The 17,420-nt window shown below is 43.1% G+C and overlaps 1 protein-coding gene and 1 long non-coding RNA gene across 10 annotated transcripts in view; one reads left to right on the top strand and one right to left on the bottom strand.

Annotated features, from left to right (window-relative positions):
- The window catches only part of LOC114486437 (uncharacterized), a 31,592-nt gene extending 18,171 nt beyond the window's left edge, over positions 1–13,421 (bottom strand). Inside the window, exons 1-2 of one of the 2 annotated variants that reach the window (XR_003680151.1) lie at positions 13,102–13,421; positions 12,520–12,582 (exon numbers count right to left, since the gene is read on the bottom strand). This is a non-coding gene — a long non-coding RNA (uncharacterized lncRNA). The remainder of the gene's footprint in view (positions 1–12,519; positions 12,583–13,101) is intronic. The other variant, XR_008617583.1, reaches the window with a different exon arrangement.
- Positions 1–17,420, top strand: part of RBFOX2 (RNA binding fox-1 homolog 2) — a 205,621-nt gene that overhangs the window by 28,318 nt on the left and 159,883 nt on the right. The gene's annotated exons all lie outside the window — the stretch shown is intronic.

The following is a 17,420-nucleotide window of genomic DNA, read 5'->3' as shown; positions in this document are numbered from 1 at the left end:
CACATTTTTCCTACTTTGTAATAGCACTTTACCACTGCCTGTTATGTTATGGTGAACAGGTTGGATGACCCACACAGTCCTGTGAGATCAAGGACACTGTTCTACCTCTTGATATTCTTGAATCCTTTTACAAAATAAATGCCCAGTAAGAATTTGGTAAAGGGACAAATTAAAATAAACTCATCTTCATCCTTCTTGAAATAGAGAGACTACTGTATTGTGATTTTTTTTTCCTATGGACAAAGGAAAAAAAACTTTGTTCAGAATTTAACTAGGTTTTATTGCCTTTGCCTTGCCAAAGCAATATGAAAAATTAATACTTAAGAAGCTAGATATCTGATCCTCAGCAGGAGAGTGCCTCTTACAAGTTTAATGGGTTTGGTCAAGTGGATATTAAATGTAAATCTGTCATTTTATGGAGCCATAGAAGGCTCTTAAAACACTCAATAAATATCCTTATTGAATTAGTAGAGCATTTCAACAGGGGACTGCCTGTGTATCTTCTGTTATTAGTATCTTTCATTGTTCCTTTAGAGTGCCTTCAGCCTGTGCTCGCACAGCTTTGTGCTGTCATGTGGCTCATAGAATCATCTAAGGTAAAGATGCTTCTAGCTCCTTAATTCTATTATTTTGTTATGTTACAGGGAACCCATTTGTTAATTCTGGCAGGTGGGTCTTCATTTCACAGTAACAAATGGGAGGTCCCCATAAAAAGAGAGCGAACATGTATTGAACACTGACTCATTAGGTGCCAGGCCCTGTATAAAGCACTGAGCAAGTATTCAGTATTATTTTATTGCATCCCATTTGCAGGTGAGGAAACCCAGGCTCAAAGAGATTTAAGCCATAGCCCATGGCTGTGTAGCTGTTAATTAGGGAATTTTTAGATGTGTTAGATTTCAAAGTTTATGATATTTCCACTCTGTATCATGTCTTTTACTTATTTACTTTTATTTGAATGGTTTTTTTTTTTACATTTTACTTGCACGTTTGATTTTTCTTTGGTCAGCAGCAAATGTTAATTCCCTACTTGCTCCCCTCCCTGCCCTTTAGTGAGGGGATGATAATTCTGTATTATGTTTCTGTAGTCCTCTAGTTTACACATCGCTTCATATCCATTCTTGTTTGATCTTGGTGAGTGGCGGTCTGCATGCAGGGGGGCAGGGTTTTCATCGCCACTGGCAGCTGAGGAAATTAAGATTTCCAGTTTTATGACAGATTTGCCAAAGATGGTAATAATAAGTGGCACCAAAATTAGCTTTTGTTTTGAAGAGGAACACTGATCTATGGACTAAATTTTTTAGCAGCAAATTCTCTTCTTCGAACAAATTATATGGGCACAATATATAAAAATGTAAGTGGAGTGGTCCTAATAGAAAAGATGTGGAAGGCCTGGGGCCCCACCCTCTGGGTTTCCTGTGCCCATGAGGCCCCTCAGCTGACCGGAACACAGTTTGAAAACCGCTGGGGAATGAGCAAAGAACTTTGGTGCCAGACAGATCTGGATTCAATCTGTAGTTTGGGCCTGATGTTTAACCTCTCTTAGCTTTGGTTCTTCATTTGTAAAATGGGTATGCTTTTCATAGGATTGCTGATAAATATTAACTAAAAAACAGGCCAAGCCTAGCACAGCGCCCTTGGCTTCTGCAGAGGAGAGATCAAGTTGACAGGCAGCATAGGTTGGCCACTTGCCCTGTGTGGTTCTCCTGCTAAACCTGGGGTGGTGGGAGGGAGCTCGCTGCTGAGGCTGGGCCTCCATAGGACTTATTACCCAGAACTTTGTACTTGACCGAAGGCTCAGACATCACATTTATCAATAGTTTAGAACAGGGATGGGCAAACATTTTCTGTAAAGGATCAGAGAGTAAATATTCCAAGCTTTGGGGCCATCTAGTCTCTGCTGCAGCTACTCAGTTCTGCTGCTGCAGCACAGATGCAGCCGTAGACAATATGGAAACGACTGAGCATGGTTGTGTTCTAATAAAACTTTATTTGTGGGCACTGAATTTTGAATTTCATATAATTTTCATATATCACAAAATATGCTCTTGATTTCTTCAGCCACTAAAAATGTAAAAACTGTCTTAGCTCGTGGACTGTATGTGGGTTGTACGTAAACAAGTGACAGGCTGGATTTGGCTGGTGGGCCAAAGTTTGCTCACGCCCAGTTTAGACATTGCTTGTTGGTAATCAATGCAGTTGTTTTTTTTAAAAATAAATTTATTTATTTATCTTTGGCTGCATTGGGTCTTTGTTGCTGCATGAGGGCTTTCTCTAGTTGCGGCGAGCGGGGGCTACTCTTTGCTGCTGTGCGCGGGCTTCTCATTGCGGTGGCTTCTCTTGTGGAGCACAGGCTCTAGGAGCATGGGCTTCAGTAGTTGCGGCACACGGGCTCAGTAGTTGTGGCTCGCGGGCTCTAGAGTGCAGGCTCAGTAGTTGTGGCCCACGGGCTTAGTTGCTCTGCGACATGTGGAATCTTCCCGGACCAGGGCTCGAACCCGTGTCCCCTGCATTGGCAGGCGGATTCTTAACCACTGTGCCACCAGGGAAGCCCTCAATGCAGTTTTTGATCCTGTGAATTTAACTTAAAGTGATTGCTATTAAAGAAGTATTGATAGGGATTCCCTGGCGGTTCAGTGGTTAGGACTCTGTGCTTTCACTGCCAAGGGTGCGGGTTCAGTCCCTAGTCTAGGAACTAAGATCCTACAAACCGCATGGCGCAGTCAAAAAAAAAAAAAAAAAAGAAGCATTGATGGGGCTTCCCTGGTGGCGCAGTGGTTGAGGGTCCGCCTGCCAATGCAGGGGACGCGGGCTCGTGCCCCGGTCCAGGAGGATCCTGCATGCCGCGGAGTGGCTGGACCCGTGAGCCATGGCCACTGAGCCCGTGCGTCTGGACCCTGTGCTCCGCAACGGGAGAGACCACAACAGTGAGAGGCCCGCGCACCACAAAAAAAAAAAAAAAAAAAAAGAAGAAGAAGAAGCATTGATATTAGGAAAGGCTTAATTTTCACAATAAAAAAAAGGTAGAATATTTTTCATCCCATACCTTTCAGGAATCGTTACGTGTTCATTAGTTTCTTTACCCTCTATGAAGTGGTTAAAATGCAGTTATACTTGTCTTGGTGATGATTAAATGAATAAAGTTTCTAAATAAAGATGGAATAGTACAGTGGAAAGATCAGGAGTCATGAAACTTGGCTTTGTCACTAATTTTGTGTCTTTATATATGTTACTTTACCTTTTGGGCCCTTCAGTTTCCTCATAGAAGTGAGGAAGCTGGAGATGATAGTATTAGAGATCTTTGCCAGCTCTAAAATTCTCTCATTCTACTTTTAGTTGTCTGTGATGGTGCTGTTGAACAATTTTCATCTATAGAAACTCTTAAGTACTTCATCAGTTAGTGTATTTTCAGAAATACCAACAGGGTTTCACAGTGTATTTGAGACTATTTACAACCGCAGTTTATTCCCACTGCTAGTGCTAGCCATCTCTAGCAGTTGTGATTTAAATTCCACATACCATTATGATGAATGCCATGCTGCAACAGTTAACCTGTTTGGAGATGAGTTGCAGATACAAAGAGAAGGGGACTAGGAAAATTGGAAGAAGAAAAGGCCTATCCTTACTACATATGGGCATAGGCTATGTCGGTTTTTGTCAACAGGGGGCACCCAGAGCAAAGCAGGTGCTCTGTGACACACTGTACACTGCCCTTCTCCCCAGACAGGCACAGGGCAGCGAGCAGTGGATTCACACTGGTCTCCCTCCTGCATATTGCTTGATCCGTGTCCACATTCGAAGACTTTTTCTCCCATGCTGAAGTCAGATATTCTAAATGCAGTCCTAATAATTGTTATTTGCTTCCCTCTGCAGTGCAAACCCAATTCCCTCACTGTCTTGGAGTGAATGATCCCAGGTTTTAAAGTCTGGGCTTTTGGGTGAATGTGCAGTGTTAGGCTCTTATATAATTCAGTATCCAGTGAGCTCGTATTCTGGAAATAGTGCTCTGAAAGAGCACTTAATATCTGTGTAACGTATTGTAAGAAGGGTTTGTTCTTATTGCCTATTGCAGTGGTCCTCGAAGTGTGGTTCTCGGACCAGCAGCGTCAGCATCACCTGGGAGCTTATGCAAATTCATGGTATCCCCCTCCTCCCAGACCTACTGAATCAGAAACTCTGGGGCTGGGGCCCAGCCACTGTCTCAGCATGCTCTCCAGGTGATTCTGATGCACATTCAAGCTGAGGACCACTGCCAGAGAGACGTACTGAAGATCAGGTGCCAAGCACTTTGCTAGGATGTTCATCTTCATTTTCCAGGTGACACCACCAAGCCTAAAAGGTTCAGTGACTGCAAAGTCGGACTTCTAACAAGTGGTAGAGGAGGGATTTGAGTCCTGGTCTTTCTGACTCCAGATCTATGCTGCAGTGGCTGCTAAAAAAATGCGAAGAGGTTCTGTATTGTTTAAATTCATATTTTTAAGTCAATCTTTTTCTCAGAATTAATATACATTTATCAAAGAAAATATAGAAAATACAGCAGGCCAAAAGAATAAAAATTGCCTTAATATATTAACTTCAGGGTTTTCCTGGTGGCACAGTGGTTGAGAGTCCGCCTGCCGATGCAGGGGACACGGGTTCGTGCCCCGGTCCGGGAGGATCCCATATGCCGCGGAGCGGCTGGGCCCGTGAGCCATGGCCGCTGAGCCTGCGCGTCCGGAGCCTGTGCTCCGCAACGGGAGAGGCCACGACAGTGAGAGGCCCGCGTACCGCTCCCCCCCACCCCCCCCAAAAAAAAATATATATATATATTTAAACTTTATCTTAACTTTTTGTTTATTGTTCTAATCTTGTTTCTATGCAGCTCTTTTTGCATATACACACATTATAAAATTCCTTACAAAATCTCATCATATGGTACAGACTTTTGTAGTATGCTTCCAGCTCCTTCCTACTCCATTGTAAATATCTTTTCATGTCATTAAATATTTCTGTAGCGTTGTTTTACATGGCTGCCTAGTATTCCATTTTATGGTTCCATCATAATTCTTTCTAAACTCTGTCTTAAGTTGTTTTGATTCTGTGATAGGCTTTTAGGAGGAGTAGGATACTGAGTGCTCTGCTACTCTGGGTAAACAGTTTACAGAGTGGCTTAAAGTCTTATAATTAAGGTGATAAATACAGATTAAGGTTGAGGAAGGAAAATGGAACTGGAGAGGCAATAATAAGCCTAATGCTTAGGTTAAATTGAGCCCAGAAATAGGAAAACAAATTGAAGTAAAAAACACAGAAGTATTAGGAATGGACTAGGGATCTGTGAGTGAGATGGGTTAAAAACAAATAGTCAGAAAAATGTTTGTGAACCATTTGATGGTGCCAGTGGCCTGCTTTTGTTACTGCCTTTTTTGACATAGAAGCTGATCTGCTGGATGACAGCTTGAAAAAACTGGGCATAAGGCTTTTATAAATAACGGTTATTATTTATTGAGTACCTTCTGTGTGCCAGGCACCATATTAATCATCTATATAGACTTTACCATTTAATTTTTATAATAACCACGTGCATTTGATGCATTAGGTGGTGTTTTCCCCATTTTACAGAAGTGGAACCTGAGATTGAGACTTAAAGTAACTTGTTCAGATGCTTCAGTTGGAACCCAGATTTGATCTAACGCCCAAACCTGTGCTTTTATAGTATCATTTATCTTCATTTTTTTTTCATGGCATGGCAAGTCATCAACCCGTGCAGGGGGCTGGGGGGTAGTTTCACTATCTCTTCAGGGACAGAGGGAAACTAGATGTGGAAGGAAGGACACTAAAGTCATAACAGAGCACGAGTAGACTTGAAGATCCAGCAAAGCTACCACCTGCCCAGTTATCTCGGGGAAGGTGTAACCCTGCGCCGTATACTGCAGCTGAGCAGGGCCGGACTAGCGAAATGAGCTGTTGGTAGGAAGGAGCAGCGGTGGTCAGGAGAGTCAGAGCTCCCTCATTAAATGTCCCTTCCTAAAGGAGGTCATAATTCCTTTGAGGCATCTTTTAACAGCTTTAATGAGATATAATTAGATACTCTACCATTCACTCATTTAAAGTATACAATTCAGAGGCCTTTTTAGTGTATTCACAGTCTTTCTCACTCCAAAAAGAAACCATGTACCTCTTAGTCATCATTGCCTGGTCCCCCTGTCTCCCTTGCCCCCCAAACTCTAGGCAACCACTAGTCTGCTTCCTGTCTCTACAGATTTTCCTGTCTAGGACATTTCCTATAAATTGACTCAGTATAATAAAGTCCTTTGTTTCCAGCTCCTTTCACTTAGCATGATGCTTCCAAGGTTTCTCCATGTTGTAGCATACATCAGTACTTCATTCTTTTTTGTTACTAAATAATATTCCATCGTTTGGACACACCACATCTTATTTATGTTTTTATGTTGGGAGGAGAAAGGTAAAGGGAATGAGACAAGGAAGAATTCTTCTTCCTAATTTAAAATGGACGGAAAAGGCAATACCATGAAAAGCAGACCTCTCAGGCCCTCTTGAGGAATTGTAACCAAAGGCAAAGGTAAATAGGACACTTGGCATCTGCTGCTTCTGGAGCCATTTGTAGCCCAGCGGCAGCTCTTCTGACCCAGACATGTGCAGCATTCAGGGAGCTCATTGTGTAAATCTTGTGTGTTGGCGGGTGTCATTGCCCCCTACAATACCTCGTGTGGAAACGGAGAGGCCTTTGCTGATCTAATCTGGATACATTTCCCTTGGTTACTGCAGTTCTGGGTCCCCAGAGAGTCCTCTCTAAAGAGCTGCCGGTTTGTTGAGTGCTGGCAGATGCAAGATTATTTCTGACTGTACGATTTGCTCAGTGGAGATTACACCCATCTTTCAGGTCCTGATCCATTGGCCAGAAATAGTAGCTGTCATTCCCATATTTTTTGGAATGAATGCTTACCCCAAGGCCCCCTGTACGTCCTTCTCAGTCTAGTGTTTGGAGGGCCCTTTTAGCAAGCAAGCAATGTGCCCTTCCAGGTGCCAGGTAACTACTGTTGTCCCGTTGTTTTCTTTCCTGGTTTACCATCCAAGAAACAGAGTCCTGACCTTCGTAAAATGAATGGTCTGGGCCAGGACTGTAAGTTCCAAAACTTTTCACTTTGGATTTCAGGAAAGTTGTGGCTGACTTTTTACTGTCTGAACTTTCAGGATAGTTTAGAGAGTGACTTGTAATCACTTGTCTTAATACCCTGGCTCTTCTGTGGCATGTCTGCCCTAACGCAGAAATAAGAACCCAGGGTAGAGATCACCAGCTTGGCCCTTAGGTCCTTTGAAGGTCAGAACGGGATTTCATCACATTGTCCTGGTGCTGCAGATGGAGAAACTGAGTCCCAGAGAGGTGAGATGACTTTCCCAAGGCTTATATTCTCAGAGCTCTTGCCAGTGCAGAGCTGCGTCTGTGATATGAGCCTTCACTCTCAGCTCAGTGCTTTTCCCCAGGGCCGTGTGCTCTCCTGACTAGGGCGGGGCCCAGTCCTGCTCCAGTGCACCAGTAGTGCAGGCTTTAAGGTATGTGTGAGAGTTTTCGCAGGTGGGGACTGTGATGGTGAAAATCTGCAAGAGAGAGCAGGAGCACTGGTTAATGAGTTTGGGGGCCACTGATCCAGGGAGCCCAGCCCTTCTGGCCTTCCACGGCACACGCTGTCCAGTGAGTATACGTGTTTTTGATTATGCGGTTGTAATTCCTGAGAGCCCTATGTCTCTTTGCTAAAAAATATCTATGTTGCTGCACTAACCCAGCAAGCAGTCATCTTGGAGTGCCTGCCTGAATTGTTGGCTTGTGGCTGCCAACTCCTTGTTTGGAATGACTTTTGCCTGGTATCACGTGAAGAGAGAAGACCAAAACCCTTCTCCGCTGCCCTTCCTCCCACTCCCCCCGCATCTCCCTCTTGGTGTGGAAGGGACCTCGCTTCCCAGCACCCCCTGCCCGGGACCCTGATAGAGCCAGTCAGCGGGACCCTAAGTGCTGGGACCAGAAGTGAAAGCAGCCCCTTCACGGTCGAACGCAGAAGCTGAGTAGACGGTCCATGCTGAGACCCCCTTCGGAACTTTCCCTTCTTCCCCGTCACTTCCTCTCCGTCACGTCCTCCCTCAGCACCGTGAGCTGCTCCACAGGAGAGGTTGTGTCCTTCACTCTCTCCCCTTCATCTGGCACACTGCTCAGCAGATAGAAAATAATCTCTGGCATCCTCACGCTGTTGACCACCCTCTGACGGATGGGTGAGGTGCAGGAATGCTAATACGGCTGACAGCTGGCAGCGTTATTTCTCTATAGAAGTTGTTTCCTAGTCCTCAGTAATAACTTATAGCGACAGCTACTATTTATTGAATGCTTACTGTGCTTGTTACTCACGTACGCACACACCCTCAATTCCTCACTGTTCTCAACAACTCTCCCTGTAAGAAGATGGCAGAAGCCATATTTGACAGATGCAGACACTGAGCTTTGGAGAGGTCTAGGTGACAGAGCTAGAAAGTGGTGGAACAGGTATTGAAACCTAGGCCTGTCTGACACTGAAGCCTATGTTTTTAATAACCACGTAAAGCCTCCCTGAGTAGTTAATTTGCTGAACATTCCTGCGAAAGAGAGCTGAGTCACTTGTGCTCCCTGGGTTTTATAAATGAGACGTCTGTGTAGCAAAGGGCATTCGTAGCACAGTTTAGATTAGATTTGGCTTTGGGATTACAGAGCAGGAACAAAGGGGAGACTTAAGGAGCCTCTGCCACTTCCTGAAGCTGGTTTGCTTTGGCCCAGTGTTGAGGAATCCTTGCTCTTTGAGTCCACAGTGGTTTCAGATCATTCCTAGCCTGCGCAGTTCCTGAGAGATGGGGCTGCCCAGCAGCTCCAGATTGTTTGGGGTGGACCTAGTCCCCCTAACTGGGGCCACACTAAGGTGGGCTCCACTTGGTCCCTGGACTGACTTGGTTTCTTAAAGGTCCTCCTGTTTTAGTCATTCAGTAGGAGGCTTTCTCTTCAGTTTTACCTTAGTCCTGTGATGACCATCCCCCCCTGCCCCCGTCAGTTACTGGGACTTGAGGATTTAGCTGCGGTTGTACCTAAGTACAAAGGGAATGCAGTTTTTGGCGGCTCTTTGTGATCAGTCCTGTGGAGTCCCGTAGCATATTGGGGTTGAGGGGCTGCCTCTCTCATTCTCTGCTCAGAACGTAATACATTTTGTGTATATCCTTGAAATGGGAGAGAGAAACTTCTGAGGAGTAAAGAGTTGTCAGGGATAATAAGATTTTGAGGAGACGGCCCTTCCTGCATTCTCCCTTGGGGGAAGAATGCAGCCAGGACTGAAGGGCATTGCCTCAACCAATTCAGTTAAGTGGCCCCGTCCTGGCTTAATAACTCGGGCAGACTTCCCAGTGGATTTGGCAAGGTATTAGGTTTCTCTCTCCCCAGACCCTCCCTTCTCTCTGCTCTGCACATGTGTGCTAACACAACTACAGAGAGGTTGCATCTTGCAATAAGATATCCTTTTTACAAAGGAGGGGGCTCCTCTTAAAGAGGAAGGAGAGGAATTCGGAGGAGGGAATGTGATTGTCAGAGTTTAAGTAGCAAGGAGCAGGCTGTGTTCTTCTCTGTAAGGGCAGCCGCAGGAGGGAGGGTAGCTGGGTAATTAACAGCACCTAGAGCCTGAGCATTCGGCACTGTGGAAATCATAAACTGTCTTTTTGCATTTGTTCATCTAGATTGTATCACTAAGAATCTGGTCATTAAAGAACAAGAACTCTCTTGTTCATGAAGGTCAGGGGTCCCAGTCTTCCGAGTTTGGTGGTCAACTGTTCAGAAATATTTCACAGTTTTAGTTGAAAACCTGAGCAGATGCTCCTGCTGTTGTTTACCCTTGGGGATTGGGTGACATTCTTCTCCCTTTCCCTCTTCCCCACCCCTCTGGGAACCGACCAATCACGCCAGGGAATGGATTTGAGTGCCTCTCTGGCCTCCTCCCAGAAGGAGTGTGCCCAACCGCAGCTCTCTGGAGCCTTAGCCCGCGGAGTGTTTAACTCCTGGGTGTCTGAGTCGCAGTGAGCTCCTGACATTGCAGTTAGCTTGTTCTGTTGTTCGCCTTGACTCTGTGAGCCCATCTCATGTTCAGTTAGCTTGCCCTGTCCCCAAAGGAAGGCTCCTAATGAGGCAAGGTGCAATGCATTGAGCTTGAAGAAGCTGGTTTTTTAAGCCCTAATTCTGCCAGTAACCAGCAGCATGACCTTGGGAAAGTTACTTTCCCTACTTGGAATTGATCCCTTTTCTGCTAAGTTAGAGGGAAAGGAGAGGGACAGAACGAACATTTATGACATAGCTGTCTATATCAGCCACCGGTCTTTACGTACAGCTAGCCTGAGGTCTGGGGAAAAGCATTTAACCCTGTGTTGTGTACCTATTCTGAAGCAGTTTGCTTTTTACAGTTTGCCCTCTGCAGGGCAAATGCTAATGCTGTTCACCCAATTTTATAGATGAGAAGAGTGAAGGCTAGAAAGCCTGTCCAACTTGCCTAAGGTCAAATAGCTAGGAAGGCCCATCTGGCTCTAACGCCCAGACTTTCTTCCATTCTACTGGCTTGGCTAGAAAGGCCCTAAAAGTCCTTCCAGCATTTTCATCCTAATACTCTGAAAGTTTTAACACCTTAATTAGCTTCTAGCTCTGCCCTACAGAAGGACTACTGTCTCCCTTTTCGCAGCCCTGTTACTAGAGCAGGTGAATGACTTAGACATTCCTGCCATCTCCTGAAAGCAGCAAAAGAAGATGGTGCAGCCATCAGTTTTCTCTTTGCATCATAGGGAAGTTCTCATCCTTTAGAGCCAGCATCCCCCTTTCTTCATGCAGGTGCAGGTATTTCCTTTTTTCTTTGCCTTGTGTTTGTGATTGTCAGGTGAGTATCTCTAGGTTAAGGGAGGGGTGGAATTTTGAGGAGATTTTTAAAAAATCTCCTTTATTCGAAGCTTTTCTATGAGCTAGAGACCACAATATTGGGTTTACCTCTACTTGGAATTGCTGTGATATCTACACCCCCTGTCAGAAGCTCCCTCTTTCTGAGAGCTTGGTTATTCACTACAGTATCTTATAAATTATCCTAGCTATCTGGTTTAGGGACATCTTGCCCCGTGGAACACTTTGTGTTTCTCTTCTGCAGTTTTACTTTTAAATTCATAGAGGAAATAGCTTTCTTTAAGTGCCTTCCTATCGATATTGTATTGCTACCAATTTACAATAAATTATAGTAGTAGCCCTAAAATGTCAGATTTGTGAAGGAGTCATTTTGTCTTTTTGTTGTGAGCTAAGAAAAATGACAATAAGCAAATCTATTAACAATTGTAAATTATTAAGCCAGGCACTGACCTATGTGTTTTATGTACATTATTTCTAACTTTCATGATAAACTTGCATTTATGGATGAAGAAACAGAGTTAAGAGAGGCTAAAGTATTTGCTCAAGGTCACAGCTAGTTGAGTGTTTTGGCACTTTCCAATTCCAGGTCTGTTTCACTTCCAAACCTAAGTTCTTTCTTCAGTACCATGCTGCTTCTGGAAAATGATCTTGAGAGTTCACTTTAATCATCCATGCCCATGCCTCAGCTCTGATCACCCCAGAAAATCCATATGCCTTCTTTTAAAAAGGGAAATACCATTTTATATGGTAAACTTCACAGTTGGAAAAAAATTTAAGGGAAGTATTTTCTGGTCTTTGCCAACTTTTATTATCAGGTAACTTTTACTAAAGTTTAGTTTGAATTATTTTTACTGAAATTTAAATCCATCCCTTCTTGTTATAAGTGAAAATGCTAAATTAGTGGCTGCTTGTCATCAGATTCCAGCGAGTTAGGGGTTTCACTGTGGTTTGGGGTGGGCAGGAAGAGGTAGACCTCAGAGGATGAGTTATATATAAGTAGATGGAGGAAAGCAGATAAAATTTTCTTGGGGTAGGGAACTGTTATCCTCTGCTTCATCATTTGGTACATGCTGTGTGTACCGTCTCTTTGAGCACCTGAGGATGATGTTGAGAATCCAGTGGAAGGTGGGTTGGTGTTACTTTTGAGAAGCCTTTTGCTTCTCTCTAACACTTTTCGTGAATTGCTTGTGATTCCATTCTACCACAGTGATACTGGGCTTTCCTGATTGTGTGTAATGAGAGATTCACATAAGAGAAGTAAACTCACTACATGATCTCCACCATCCAGATCAACTTAACAAATATTTCAACAATGTTTACTTGTGTGCCTATTATATACCAGTCGCTTGGCATGACACTGATTAGTCTGAGATAAATAAGACATGGCCATTGCCCTTTAGGAGCTCATAATGGAGTGGAATTTGCAGTCAAACAAGACCTACAAACACAGAATTAATAACAAAAGCAGTATATGCTTAAGAACATTACAAAAATAAGTGAGCTAGGGACAGCAAATTTTACTGGGGTTCCGAGATGAAAGGGGTTAGGATTTTGCCAGAGCAGTAAAGACAAGGTTCACTTACAGTTTCATCCAGGTATGCAGCAGGGCAGGGCGGGGGTGAGATGAGGTTCGGGTGTTGCCACTGCTAGTGACAGGAAACAGTGAAAATGGTTCACTGAATTAGGATAAGCTAAGTACCCTTCTAGAATTGTTGATGGAGTTGTAGCCAGAGAATGGGGAAGGAAGGTTCCACAGTGAGCATTTTAAGTGGGGAGTGTAAAGGTGCCAGCAGCTAATGTAAAACAACAACAACAGTTTAATCCCTGAGGAAATCACATTTTTAGGAAAAAAAATTTTTAATCTCTTATATTTATCTTTTGGTTCCCTGGTTAGCACCCCACCCCACCCCCACCTTACCTTTTGAGTATGGTATTCTCTATACTAGAAGTCCCTTGACATTTATTCTTGTTGGGTTTTTAAAAGATGGAAGACTTCAAACTAAGTCATACACAGACAAAGACATCAGTAGGCCCGTTTGCCATGTGCATGGCTCACTGTGGCAGTATCCTTGATGATTGCTGGATATTTATTTATGAGGTTCCTTCCTCAAAGCCCACCCAATGAAGAACTCCTCTTTTCCCTTTTTTAGATTCCTGAAACTTACCTAAAACTCTCAGGCAGGAGAAGGTTTAGGGAAAGGAGTTTCTTTCCTTCTCCCTTCCCCCCACTCCATAGTAGCTCAATTTAAGTACCCTGTGGAGATAAAGATAAATGTGAGAAACGTCAGGATGAAAAGAACATTAGAGACCAGAGAAGTCAGGGGAGGTCATATCAGGCTTAAAGTGGAAACTATGTTACAACCTAAGCAAGGAGCAACTGATAGCTCTATAAATAGGATTTTATCTCCTCTTAGGACATTTTTGGCATGGTTGTAGCTTCCCATGTGGGGGACTATTATATTTACTAAAAATAAATTGTCTTTCAGAAGCGATTAAAGTAAGTCCCACTAAACTCATTTATGTTATTAAAAATGTAGTCATAGCCTGAAAAGAAGTTTATAGAGTTTGGTACATACTAACTTTTGGCAGAACTTGGATTTTGAAGCCGTCAGTTAGATCTGGGACAGAATGGTCTGGTCCAGTCTAGTGTGGGTTAGATAGATTGCCTTCTCAGAAGGTAATGTTATTTCATTTTTCTTCTGCTGGTTCAGAAGACCCGCAACCCCTAGTTATACATTCAGACTCATAAATGGGCATCAACAGGTGATAAGTGTATCATCTAGGAGAGGTAGAATAGTTCTAATTCTTCAGAAATCTTACTGTTTAATTAAATCTGCTTGGGTATGGCCATTCATAGCAGAAGGGTGTGTAAATTGGCCATACCTTGGTATCCCTTCTGGGGAACAAAAACCTTCAAGCTGTCTGAGTTTGTTTCTCACACTCTTGTTATCCTGATTGTAGCCCTTTAAATTGTGCAGCAAATTCTTGGCATGTATCTGCCTGTCAGCTAATCTCTGACGCCCCTGGATAGCTTATTTTCTTCCTATGAGTATATTTGAAATTAGTAAGAAGCATCTATTAATTTTAGTATCCTGTTAGAAGACTAGGAAAAACTGAAATTCAACAAATAGTAAAATTGCTTAAAGTATATTTCTCCAAGTTATTTGACCATGGAATGCTTTTCAAAATCGAATGAATTGAACAACAGAGCACAGTGTGACTCATGTACAATGTGTTTATGGGTTAAAGTAGTCACCAGAAATGGTTTCATAGTTGAGTTAATGCCTTCAAAAAGTGAAATCATTTGCTTTTTTTGACCTAAAACCAATTTTGGAGAAGTTAAATCATTTTTAAATGCAAAATGAAAGTGATTAAGCTATTTTTGTTTTAAATATACTGCCTATACCTTAGTGCACAGGTTAAAAATCTTCCTGCTTGGAGGACCTCGCATATTATCCTTATTTCTCAAAGGCGGCATCTCACTCTTAAATGACACTTTGTTACATACTCAGTAGAAACTGTATACATGTGTTTAGTATTTTTCTTGTGAACAAATAAACTGAATAGAAATATTGCTAGCATCAATTTGTAAATGGTTGGACCACCTATTGACAGCCCGTGAAATGCTAAAAACATGGTTATATATTTCAAATACATCACATTCGCTAATTGCTTTAAACCCTTTACTACTTACTGTTCTTTTTCTCCCCTTACAGCCACCCAACTCCTTTCTTTTCCCCAGTGCTTTAAAGAAGGAAGCTGAAGTTCCTGATGTAGTATTTTTTGATAGATAATGAGATAAGAAAGTTGGTGAAAGAGGTTTGACAAGTTCATGGAATTCCTTGAGCCCCAGACCCCAAATCTGGCTAATTGGTTTCACCTAATTTTTCTTTTGTGCCTCACACTTACCAATCAGCTGTTATAGTGGTAATTTTAATGGTAATGATAGTGTATCATGCTCTGTTTACAGAATAGCTAACATACTCTATTGTATTGGGGTCTGAAGCTATCCCTGTATCATTACTTCCATTTTACAGATGATGAAAATGAGAGTATATATATATTATATATATGTGTATATATATATATAATATATATATGACTTTTTTCATTACTAAAATTCAGGAATCGTTAAGTTGAAACTTTATTTCTGTCATATTGGTGTGGAATGGTCAGGGATAGCAGATTAGGGGGATAGACTAGCTGACTTTTTGGCCTAGGCTTCCAGCCTAGACATTTCAGGATTCTTTGACAGTCTCTGCCTTAGTCATGAGGGCTGTACACTATTTATGTGTATAGAGCTTTCTGTGACATTGAATTTTGATTTGTAAAGTTACAGTAAAATAATTGACTGTTGAAAGTATCACTTAGGATTAAGTTCACTACATGTAACAGAATCCATCCCCCCTCCCCTCCCCTTGCCCCAGAGTGGCTTAAACAAGGCTTCGTCTTTCATGGAAACGGAAGTATGGAAGTAGGCAGCCCAGGGCTGATGCAGTGCTCAGTGGTTATCAAGGATCTAGGATCCTTACTGCTCTTTGCTTCTCTGTGTGTAGGATGTGGCCCAGATGGTTGCTACAGCTCTGGCCATCATTCCCGCATTTCCACAGAGTGGTTTGGAGGAGGAAAAGAGGTCCCCTCCCCTACTTAGGAAGACTTCCAGGAAGTCCCACATAACATTTCTACTAATGTCTCATTGGCCAGAACTTAGAGTATGGCCACATCTAGCTGCAATGGAGGTTGGGAGATAAAGTCCTTTCTTGGAGAGTGTGTATATTAATGTCCTAGAATGAAAACTGGGGTTTTGTTACTAAGGAAGAAGAAAGGATACTGGGAAACCACTAGCATTCTCAACCTCAGGGACCATCAGAATGACCTGACCTTGCCTCCCACATGGTGCAGAAGACCATTTGTAGCTTCTTTGGGAGCTTTTCAACCAATCTTTGCTGTATTATCCAATAAAATGGTTTTTTTCTTGATGTATACACCTTTATGCAAACACCTTTTTTTGGAGCGGGCTAGCGCTGCGCCTCGCAGCTTGCGGGATCTTAATTCCCCTACCAAGGATCGAACCCGCACCCTTGGCAGTGAAAGCCTGGAGTCCTAACCATTGGACTGCCAGGGAATCCCCCAAACACTTTTTAAAACAGTTAATACAAGATAATAAGGATCATTGCAATTTCCTTTTAAGATCAACTTGGAGTTTTTTGAAATCAGTTTATTGGGATTTCAAATAGCATACAGTGAGCTTTTTAGTAAGAATAAAATATAAGTGTTAAATATTTAGGTGTTGGGGCTTCCCTGGTGGCGCAGTGGTTAAGAATCCGCCTGCCAATGCAGGGGCCACAGGTTCGTTCCCTGGTCCGGGAAGATCCCACATGCCACGGAGCAACTAAGCCCATGAGCCACAACTACTGAAGCCCGCGTGCCTAGAGCCCGTGCTCCACAACAAGAGAAGCCACCGCAATGAGAAGACCACGCACCGCAACGAAGAGCAGCCCCTGCTCGCCGTAACTAGAGAAAGCCCGTGCACAGCAACGAAGACCCAGTGCAGCCAAAAATAAATAAATTAAATAAATAAATTTATTTTAAAAAAATTTAGGTGTCTAGTCATTGGTAAAGGCAAGAGTGTAATTTTTCCTTTTTTTTTTTTTTTTTGCGGTATGCGGACCTCTCACTGTTGTGGCCTCTCCTGTTGCGGAGCACAGGCTCTGGACGCGCAGGCCTAGCGGCCCTCTCACTGTTGTGGCCTCTCCTGTTGCGGAGCACAGGCTCTGGACGCGCAGGCTTAGCGGCCATGGCTCACGGGCCTAGCCACTCTGCAGCATGTGGGATCTTCCCGGACCGGGGCACGAACCCGTGTCCCGAACCCGTGTCCCCTGTATTGGCAGGTGGACTCTCCACCACTGCGCCACCAGGGAAGCCCTCCTTTGGTTTTTTGAAGCCTGGTTAAGCTATTAGATTATATGTTTCTTGGGTATAGAGAACTTGCTTTTTTTAAATTTAAGGTTTTATAGGTTTTTATTGGATAAATAATACATTTACATGATTCAGTATTCAAAAGGTACCAAATGGTCATGTAGTGAACAGTTGCTCCCCAATTCCTGTCTTGAGTCCCCCAGTGTCTTTACCCTAGAAGCAATGGGTGCTTTCCTTTTTGTGTATAATTCCTCATTAAAAAAAAAAAAAAATTCAATGGCACTGTGCTATACATTGTTCTGAACCTTCCTTTTATCACTTGAAGAGCTTCCTCTTCCCCTCTCCACCCCCCAAGGCTATATGGTGCTCCATTGTCTGGATGAACTATAATTCATTAACAGAAGAACCTTGTCTTATTCTCATGTCTGTACTTGCTCTGCAAGCAGCATTCGTTCATATTGGTTAAACTGAACTCTTGGATTGAATTTGACTATGCAGAATATTTTAGGAATGAGTTTTTTTTAGTGATCAAGTATTCCAACTAGCTGAGAGGATTTTCCCTCCT

The sequence above is a fragment of the Physeter macrocephalus genome, chromosome 6, assembly GCF_002837175.3.
Source record: "Physeter macrocephalus isolate SW-GA chromosome 6, ASM283717v5, whole genome shotgun sequence".
Taxonomy (NCBI): Eukaryota; Metazoa; Chordata; class Mammalia; order Artiodactyla; family Physeteridae; genus Physeter; species Physeter macrocephalus.
Note: the sequence above shows the minus strand (reverse complement) of the source record. Positions and strands in the feature narration are given on the sequence as shown.